Here is a 10,877-nt window from a genome sequence, read left to right as displayed (position 1 = left end):
AAATGTAATGGACAATCAGGAGATTTTTGCAATTTGGTCCGCATGCTATCTTTCACATGAAATCAAAACAAAAAAAAAAAAAAACAAAAAAAATGTGACATGTCAACCAACAACGAAGTTAATTCTATAAATCGCATGCCAACAAGTAACTTTCTACATGTCCTTGTGAAATGTTACCAATCAAATTCGCCGTGAAGATCACGATAATATTGTAGTCCTCACATTTGTTTCGTTTTCCATGGCCATCACGTAAAAGGGAAAACCTCATTTAACTCCAAGATAATTGCATATTTGTACCTAATACAATATTATCAAAATCTCTAACTGCCAACAATACATTTTATTACTATACATTGAATTTACATTATTTAACCCTAATAACAACATATGAAAGAAGCATTTCTATACACTTTTATCAATAGTAAACACACAACGTTTTCAAATCTCTATCAGAACAATTACCTGGATGGTTAAAAATGCTGATCATATACTTTCACCTAATTTTCCAGAAAATCAAAATGACAGTGACACCAACGCTTGATTTGTTTTGATGAACATAGATATCTAGATAGACATTCTCTTCATATCCTCTCTATCTCTACCTCCTTCCTCTGCCATCGCCTTTAAGGAGTGCCCACCGTTGGAGACATCTCCTAGCGTCGCTACAAGGCCACGTTTGATGTAAGAGTCAAGCAGCAGTTCTCTCTTTCTCTTATCTTCATATCTCCCCTCTCTCTCTCTACCCTCTTCCTCAAACTGCCATCACCGTTTATGAGTGCTCACCATTGGAGATATGAGAGTCGAGCAACGACATAGTTACTGTAGTGCGGCGCCCTGCAGTCGACGATGTGAGCTATCTGGTTGGTCCACTAGTCACCGCTTCAAATTTTTGGGAGTGGTTTTCTAGTAGATCTAGCCGGTCAAAGTTTTTGGTGGTTTTTGTTGGCGGTTGCAAATGGTGATAGTGGCGTTGTATATGGTGTTGGAGCTGCTGGCGGTGACAGTGGTGGCGATGTGGATTTGGAAACAATTTTTGTGTGGTGGTGTAGGTGAATGTGTCGACAGTGGTGGCGGCGGCGACGGTGGTATTGGTAGTTGGTGATGGTAATGGTAGTGATGATAGTGTTGTTGTGCTGGCGATGAACACATGGTGAGGGCGGTGACAAGTGCGGTGGCGGTAGTGGTAGTAATAGTGTTGTGGACGTGGTGTGTGACACACTATCTAGTGTATGTGACCAATTATTTGGTTATCTATGACCAATATTAAACCGTAACCTTAAAATTTGATAACTTGTGATTCAAACATAATTTTTTACCAACAAATTTGAAAATGTATGACTGTTAGATAAACTATGATCTATGAAAATTTTAATTTGTGATCTCGAAATAATCTGTGACTAATTAATTTGATAATATGTGATCAATAAATAAATTGTGAACTATTATTATGAATATGTGACTATTAAATGTAAAACTAGACTTTTGAATTGGTGTAAACTATACAGTTGAGTTTTGATTTTTTTCCCAAATCTTTAATATGCAGAAAACACTTCAACTTACCCAAATCTTTAATTTTTAACTGGGCATTAAGTGCTGCCTTGAGATTGTTAATAGTTTCCATAAAATTTCCAGCCATAATTATATCATCAACATAGACCAAAATAGCTATGAAGGAGTTTTGAGTAGACTTAACAAACAAGCTGAAGTCTGCCCTAGATTGAGTAAAACCGTGCTGAGGAATGAATTTAGACAACTTTGAATACCACTCCCCGTGAAGTTTGCTTGAGTCCATATAGGGTTTTGTGAAGCTTACATACTTTTTGAACAACTAGCACTATCATAACCTGGAGGCAGCTACATATATACTTTCTCATTTAAATGTCCTTGTAAGAAAGCATTTTTTACATCTAATTGGTATAAAAACTACCCCTTTATGGCTGTAATGGCAAGCAAGGTTCGAACAGTGACAAGTTTTGCCGCTGGTAAGAGGGTTTCATGGTAATCCAAACCTTCTATTTAGTGTATCCCTTTACTTCCAGTCTAGCTTTGTATCTTTCTATACTTCCTTCAGCATTGAACTTGATTTTGTAAACCTATTTACACCCTATTGCCTCCTTGTCAGGTGGCAGATTGACTACAACCCATGTATCATTCAACTCAAGAGCCATAATCTCATGTTTCATTGCCTCACACCATTCAGTGGATTTCACAGCCTCTTGGTAAGTCATAGGTTTATTTTTGTGTAATGATAGAAGAGACAAAAGCTTTATGAGAAATGGATAACCTATTATATGACATACTAGAGTTAAGGGGATATGGACTACCTGAGGAAATAGAGCCCTCTTTCTTGTCCAAGGTCTACAATGGGGGGAGTGAAGTGACCTGCTGACATATAAAATCCTGTAGGTGTGGTGGAGCTCTTCGAATTTTGGTAGATCTTCTAGGTAAATGAGGTATAGTTTGGTTGCTTTCGGTATCAGGCAAATATTGGTCTAATTGTTGTCTAGTTTGATCAAATTGAGAGGTGGTTGTGTGGATTTGATCGGTTTTTTCTGTAGGACAAGGAACATGTGTAGGTTGGTTTTTTTGTTATTTGAAACTGTTAGTTGAAATGGAAATGATAGGGTTTGAGGAAAGCATAGATCAGTAGGATTGGGAGGGACGCGTGTTTGTGATTTTGGTTTCTTTGCACAAAAAGGTTATTTCATGAAACATAAGATTTTTTGATATGAAAACTTTCTCCATTTCCCAATTAAGGAGTTTGTAGCCCTTAATTCCAAAAGGATAGCCTAGAAAGACATATCTCCTAGCTCTAGAATCAAATTTGTGTCTGTCATTTGTGAGAGTTGTGGCAAAAGCAAGACATCTGAACACCTTGAGATGAGAATATGTAGGTTTGGTGTGAAATTAGATTTCAAAGGGGCTTTTGTCATTTAGAAGTATTGAAAGGTTCTGCTAATTAAGTAAAAAGCAGTCAAAACACAATCACTCTAGTATTTTAATGAAGTACCACTTTAAAATATTTTGATTTGGATGGTGTTAATCAAGTTGATGCTTCCTCTTAACAATGGCATTTTGTTGAGGGGTTTCAACACATGTTTTCTGATGAATAATGCCATTTTCAAGATAAAATTGGTCAATGTTGAATTCTCCCCCATTGTTACTCGGGTGACTTTGATTTTAGTTTGAAATTGAGTTTCTATTAACTTAAAGAAACTTTGTAAAGCATTCGTGGCTTCAAATTTCAATTTAAGCATGTATATCCAAGTACATCTACTATAGTTAGAAAATAACGAGATCCATCATAACTAGTTTCATTGCAAGGTCCCCAAATATCACAATGTATTACATCAAACACTAGTTCTGATTTGCATTGACTAACAGGGAATGGGGGAGTTTCACAATGTATTACATCAAACACTAGGTATTGTAACTAGTTCTAATTTGCTAAGGGACATATAGAACAGGGTGTGTTATGAAAAGCTAACTTAGGTATTGTAACTTCAAAAGCAAGGACAGAAAGGGATGGATGTCTAATTCTATATTGCCAAAGGTTGAACTCCTCAGTATGATTGACAACAGAGGCTAAAATAGAATCAAACAAGTCAAACTTTCTTGGAGAGACTGTTAATGGCAGGATATGATAAAGACCAGACTTGACTTCACCAATTCCAGTCATTGTCCAAGTCGAAGGGTCTTGTATAAAGAAAAAAAATTAGGAAGAAAACAACACAGTAGTTTAGTACTTGAGTGAGTTTTCTAACAGATACAAGGTTAAAAGAAAAGGAACACAAAACACATCCTGGAGAATTAATGTTTCTGTGACATGAATGGTGCCAACATGGGTTCCTGGGACAACAGCTCCATTTGGTAAAGTTATTGAGTATCTAGCTTGAGATTTGACAGAGGAAAAATATGATGGGCTACAGATCATATGGTCTTTCGCCCTTGTATTTAGAATCCAAAGCACAGTAGAATTATTTGTATATGTAGTGTTAAGAGTAGATGAGCAAAAGGATATACTGGAAATTTTTGGAAGAGCATTGTCAGAAACCTAAGCAACAATGCTTTAAACCTGGTTTGCTGAAGGACTTAAATTAGGATTGGTTGATGAGTTGAGAATGGCCATGAAATGAGAGTACTACTCTTGGGTGAGAGATACATTGGTCTTGTCAGTCTGCTGTTCCTAATTCATAGGCACAAGAATGGAAGCCGGGTTTGCTATTGGTGTGTATCAATTCTTGCCTTCAAGTTTGTGACCTGGTGGGTACCCATGCAGCTTGAAACATTTACCTGCAGTGTGACCTGGCATTTTACAGGAGGAGTATATAGGCTTGTTGGGATCTTTGAGGCATCTTTCAAGGGAGTGGCCTGCAATTTTATAGAAGGTGCAATAATAGCTATCTTTTCTTTGTGATGAAGAGTTCTGCTTCCCATTGTCCTTAAAATTAACGCCATTGTCTTACTGATAGAACCATCCTTTGAGACCTGTCTTCTTTTCTCTTGTTGAATTATAGCATAAACTTCATTCAAGGAAGGAAAGGGTTTGTTCAAAAAAACTTGAGCTATAATGGCTTTGTAAAATTCATCCAATCCCATTAAAAATTTCATCACCCAATCACGATTCTGATGTTCAACTACTACTTTCAGACCTCCACAGAAACAATTAGGGATGGACTCATAGTTTAACAATTCATCAAGAAGCTTTTTTAACTTAGGAAATTATACTGCATCCCGAGTGAGATGCCAGATCATTTTTCAACTGGTTAGCTTCTGCTTCATCTTTCAACAGGATTTGTTAAAAAGAGCGTCCAGGTGTGAAGTTTGGATTTGCCACCTATCTACGCTTTATGTTATTTTACACCTAAGCAGCTTGGCCTTTTGGCCTACCACTTTTTACACTCATTAGAACATTGATTAGGACTAAGATGTGCTATTCCTTAAATATAACTTGACTTTGTCAGCATTTTGGCATTCTTGAATATTATGGCATTTATATTCATATAATGCAAACAAGATAATGAACCTCTCTGCATATCATGTGTGCTTCGGTGGTGTTGTTATATTATATGTGGTTGTGAACACTAAGTTGTTCACCATTTGTACGTTTGAATTTCCCTTTCTATTTTTAATTTTTTTTATTTTTTTTTAAGTTTGAGTTGGGTTATTAAAGACAAACTATTTAGTACAATTAACTTATTAGAATGAAAATTTTAGATAGATGCACACAAGGGCGGTGACAGGGATTTTGCCCAGTGCGGGCGCACTTTTAGATATCGGCTACAGTGATTTTTTTGGTCAAAATTAGTCTACGAACGAAAAGAATTTCATGTGATCTTAGGAAATCCTGGTGCATAAGAAAACATGAGCATGATCTTGATAAATCCTAACGCATAAGAAAACATGAGTTTTTGAACAATTACAACGAGATTTTTTAATAAAAAAAACTATGTGACTTTGATTTAATAATCATATAAAGATGGAGATGAATTCTCAAAAAAGTTTGAAGGTTCGAGATTGGGATAAAATAGGGAAAGATATTTTGTAATTAATTTGGATATCAGCTCTAATTATGGAGACGTGAGGATTTGAATGGAGTGTACTCCCATTAGATCATGTAAAATTTAAAAGGAAATTTTTGGTCTAGTTAGTGCATTGGTTTTTTTTTTAATACAATAATATATTTCTTTACACAGGCATATGTTGAATTTAAATCCCAAATCAAATGGAATTTTATTTAAGGAATAAACTTAACACAAATTTTATCTCAAATGTGTAAAAAAACTCCACACATACACAGCAATCAATTATCAATTATTTCCACTCACTATCTTTCTTACACTTGTGCACTCTCTCGCTTACTTTCACATACACGTGCCCTCCCTCTCGCTCTCTCTCACAATTATCTGCACTCACTATCTTTCACACACTTGTGCACTCTCTCTCTCTCTCTTCCCCTCGCTCCCTCACGTTCATTCACTTACACAGCCAACACGTGTGTGTGTATTTTGCTTGCCCATCAGAATTCTTGCAACCTCCTGGAGATCCAAAGTCTCAATGTGTGTGTGTGTGCAAATCAAGGCCTTAGAATCATACCATAAAAAAACAAAATCCCAAATGAAGAATCAATTGTCCAATTTTTCTCAAAATCCAGTGCAGGCACCTTCATGAGAGCTCCAATTTTTCTGAAAGTTCCGTGTAGGCAGTGGCCTACACTGGACTCCATGTAGCTCCGCCCCTGAATGCACGTACATACTAGAATTGATAAAATGATACATGATGATATACATTGATAAATAAATTGAAGGTGAACCTAAATTAAGTACAACTTAGATGATCAGGCGCTCATTACATCGACTTCGATAAAATATCATTTGCAAAGAGCAATTTGATCTTAGTAGAATATATTATAAAAAGGAAAGGTAGATTAAATGAAAATGCTTTAATGTAGTTTTACAAGATTTCATTTCATTAGACATCTTAGACTTTGCAATAATCAGAGGTAGTCACTGAATATGATTCATGTAGAGTCAACTTCAAATTTAGTATTAGGTTGTTATTACTATACACCCCTTGCATTCTGCTATTATTGTCGACTAGCCAATGGTTGATTTAGATTCATGTGTCACCAGATAAGCGAAAGCAATCACCAGTGACAAGGTCGATAATTATATATATAGTAGCAATGAATATTGAAATATAGTTCTAGATTGAAGGTTTATATAATTGGAGTAGATTGTTGAATGATCCACGCAGTTCATCTCCTAAAGGATCCATGTGTAATTTCTTTTTCTGCGAGTGAAACTGAGATTATCAGTAGCTTTTTGGGGCCTGTTTTCAGCTGTTAACTGGTCAGATAATGACTTAACTCTTCAAAAACCATTACCTTTTGTTGACAGGTTATACCACCTTTTGCACGCAGCACCTTAATTTCTTATGTTAAGATTTTCTTCGATATATTCCTGGATAATTGAGATGCTTTCACACTACTACTTTTAGTGTTACAACCCAATTTTTCTTAGTCAAAAGTCCAGAGTTGAATTTTCAAAGTCAAAGTCACATAGGGACTTAAATTGAATAAATGACATTATTGGGACTTGAATTGACTAAAATATTTTATTGGTGTTTATTTTGCAATTGACAATATATGAGGGTTACATTGGATACAATTGGAAGTTGAAAATTTACTTATACATTTTTGGGAAGTTTAGGATTTAAATGTTAGCTCTTATTAGAGAAGAGGGACTTTTCTTGCAATTTGGAGTTAGTGGGTTTTTAATGTCTTTGACCATCACTTTTTCTCTCATAAATCACACACACACACACACTAGAAGAAAGAAAGAACTGGCAGAGAAGAAGAAAAAGGGAAAGAAAAGAGGGAAGAAAAAGAAGAAGAAAAAGAAGAAAAGGAAGGAAAGGAAAAAGAAAGGAAAGGAAAACATTTTCAATTTGTCTAATTTCTTTAAAAGATATGGTATATTTTATGCTTAAATTTTTAGAGTTTTGATTTTATTTGTTTAATTTTCAGATTTTAAGGAAGGAATATATATGTTTTCAAGTCAATATTTTTGAATTGGAGATGCTATTTACACTAAGGTAAGAAATACCAATTTTGGGCAAAACCCTAGAATTTTCATTTGGGTTTTTGAATGAGTTTAGTTAACGGGAAAATTTGTAAGGATGAAATACTCATTTGAAGGCATGAATTTATGGATCAAGATGGGAAATTAAATTGGTTAAATTATGATTATTAATTTTACTAGTTTGGAAGAAGGAATTATTTTTATGTTTGAAGTGAAAATTATTGTAATGAATTAGCTATTAAGAAATGGACTAGAAAGTGGAATTAGATTGAAGTGATTAAAGGAAATTGGGGAAAATATTATTAAAGTATCGAGAAGTCAAGTTTTAGCATTCGATTACTAGTATTAAGAAATACTTAGTATGGAAGTTGTTAAATTAATTATTTTATATCGTATTTCAGGTGGTAATGTGAAAGTTGGGCAAGGCTGGTAAAATTGAACCAGATTGCTAATTATAGATCTTTGAGTGGAAAATCTACGTTTTCAAAAAGAAGATTTCCTTTTTATTTTAAAGCATGTTAATTACATGAAATACCTTATTTTCGAGAATTAGTAAATGAGCATGATTGTTTTGAAATTATCATTTAAATAATTGATGTGATTATCTTACTCTAGTGCACTAAGGGGCTATGGCCGTGTACTAGAGTCATGTATTTAACTCCTATACATTGAGAGGCTACAGCCGTGTATAAAGGTAACTCTTATCCACTGAGGGGCTACGGCCGTGTGTAAGGGTACCTATTATACACTGAGGGGCTACAGCCGTGTATAAGGATGATTATGTTGTTTTCATCTTGTACACTGAGGGGCTACAGTCGTGTACAGAGTGTTGATCAGATGGTTTATGTGCATATGATTTTATAGCTTTCAGATCATCAGTAGATGATTACATGAAGTATATTTTGATGTGAATTTTAAGTATATAGTGGATTATTAGCTTTCAGCTTACATTTTCCCGTTTAGAGTTCAGCTTATGGATTTCGGATGATGATTTTAGCTTAGTGAGTTTGTCTAATGTTCTCACTCATCTTGTATTAATTATTATCATCTTTCTTTTATATATCAACTTGAGTCTAATTTATGATTTAGTACCAGAATTTTGAGTTTATACGATGTTATGATACAGACATCAAGAATAATGAGTACATTAAGGTAAATGTAGCTCTATGTATGTATGACCAGATTATAGAATTCAGTTATTCAGTTCTAAGAATAAAGTGTTCAGTTTATAGTATTGAGTAACAACAATATTTCATAGATTATTATGGGTACCAAAATTTGTTATACTTTATAGTTATTTATCTCGAATAAAGAACAAAGAATCTTATGATGCAGTCATGTTTTAGTTCTAAAGGTTTTATCAGATTTCAGAATTCTAAAAGTGTTAATAGAGCAAGAATTTTAAGAAAATATGCATAAATGGAAAAAGTTTACTTATTTGCAAATTATCCACTTACTGAGCTATTAGCTCATATTGCTTTTACCCTTTTTCCTTATCAGATAGATAGTAGCTGAGCTGAGCACTACTGGGCCAATTGATCTATCAAGTTGAACTATAAATTGTCAAGCATTGTATGACTCATCTTATCAGGGTAATAGCTCATATTTTGGAATGGATACCTCTTTTGGTTAGAAATTAGTTCCATATTTTGGGCCTGCTATGTTTTGTATATATTATGCATTTTGGGTACTATGGTTTATAAATTGTTGCAAAGGTCAAATTGCCAGTGTTGTATTTGAATAGTTGATTTTCTGTGAGCCACTGTACCCTATTTTAAGCTATATGTATCTGTTTGGGATATTGGATTATATATTTCAGGTGATTTTAGTCTATAATTCAGGAGGAAGATTTTAGTCTATAATTCAGGAGGAACTCTGCCAAAATTTTTACAAAGCATATCATAGTCAATACAAGTCAATGTTGCCTTGATGGTAGGTCCGGCACTTAACTGGTATCTACCATCTGCGCACGACACGTGTCGGGTTTATTAGGATGATTCGGGATGGGTCGTGTCATTTAGATAGCTCAAAGATGAATATAAATCATACTCCAATTAAATTGAGAAGTACTAACTCTATTAACCACATGGAACAGCTGGGAAAAGTGATAATAAGTGCAAGAACTTGGATGCATTCATATATTATACTTGGATGTCAGAAAACTCTAATTCCTTAGTGCTTTTTTTTTTTTGGGCGGGGGTTGGGGGGGTCGGAAGATATTGAGTGCATTCAAAATATCAAGAAATTCATATAATGGTGAATACGATATTGGATTTATGTTGATTTAAATTGCATTGATATTTGAACTTTCTCATTTACATTATTGGGTAGAATACTTTAGCACCTTTGGCTTTGAGCTTTGAGACATGATTATCCACCATTAATCACTTATATGAGTTGGCTTTGATTACTTGATATTGCACAACTGGAAGGGTTTGTAGCGTGCTTGGGTACGATGCAAAAATAAGTATACTGTCCTTTTTGAGAAGGATAGAGGGGGAAATCTCAGTTCTTTTTTGGCCATCTTACGTGGAACGTATGATGATCTCATGATCTTGGAGGAGGTGAATATTATTTAAGAAATGACAAGTGTTGTTTAAGCATGAAGTAATTATTTATTTTGCTCTATTTGCAGGAAGGACAGAAGAAGTTCATTAATGGCTCAAAGAGAGTGAACTTGTGTCTTTTTTCATATCAATTTCATGCTTGAAGACTTGGCATTTGTTCAGAAGTTGAATAAGTAACCATGTTATTATTTTCGTATGGAAGATATCTTTCATAAATTGCAATACACTCTTTCTAAGCTCTTTCTGAAATCGTGTTCAAACTTAATGGAAGTTCACTCTATCTTGTACAAGATGATCAATTGAATTTTAACATTACCATTCACAGTGTCGTCAGCATAGTTTGAAAATCGAATGTTTGCTGTAGCTCAATAAGAGAACTAAAGGGTGAGTTAAACCGATTGCACTTGAAATTTGAGCCATAGATGAAGATGGAAAAACATCAATACAAGTATCAAAACATCCACTGATAAGCAAGACTTAAGTTCCACCATTAAGGGAACAAGAAACTTCATTAAGTTGATTACCAAAATCTAATAATGTCTGATACAATGCATGGATGTTCTCACATATTTTGCAAGATCATATACGAAATGGCTCGATATAGTCATAAGATTAAGGGTTCGTTTAGCATGATTTTTACTTTTGCTTTTGCTTCCTATAAAAGAACATTTGAAAGAAGTAAAAGCTCTTTGTAGAAGAAACACTTTCATAAATTAGCCAAACGGAT

General features: G+C 34.4%; 1 long non-coding RNA gene across 1 annotated transcript; it reads left to right on the top strand.

Moving 5' to 3' along the window:
- Nucleotides 1-7,476: 7,476 nt before the first annotated feature.
- On the top strand, nucleotides 7,477-10,472 carry LOC111391868. Its single transcript, XR_002702181.1, has 3 exons — nucleotides 7,477-7,596; nucleotides 9,084-9,175; nucleotides 10,219-10,472. It is a non-coding gene; the product is annotated as an uncharacterized LOC111391868 (long non-coding RNA).
- The last annotated feature ends 405 nt before the right edge of the window (nucleotides 10,473-10,877 follow it).

This window comes from Olea europaea, unplaced genomic scaffold (genome assembly GCF_002742605.1).
Source record: "Olea europaea var. sylvestris unplaced genomic scaffold, O_europaea_v1 scaffold852, whole genome shotgun sequence".
NCBI classification, from domain to species: domain Eukaryota; kingdom Viridiplantae; phylum Streptophyta; class Magnoliopsida; order Lamiales; family Oleaceae; genus Olea; species Olea europaea.
Note: the sequence above shows the minus strand (reverse complement) of the source record. Positions and strands in the feature narration are given on the sequence as shown.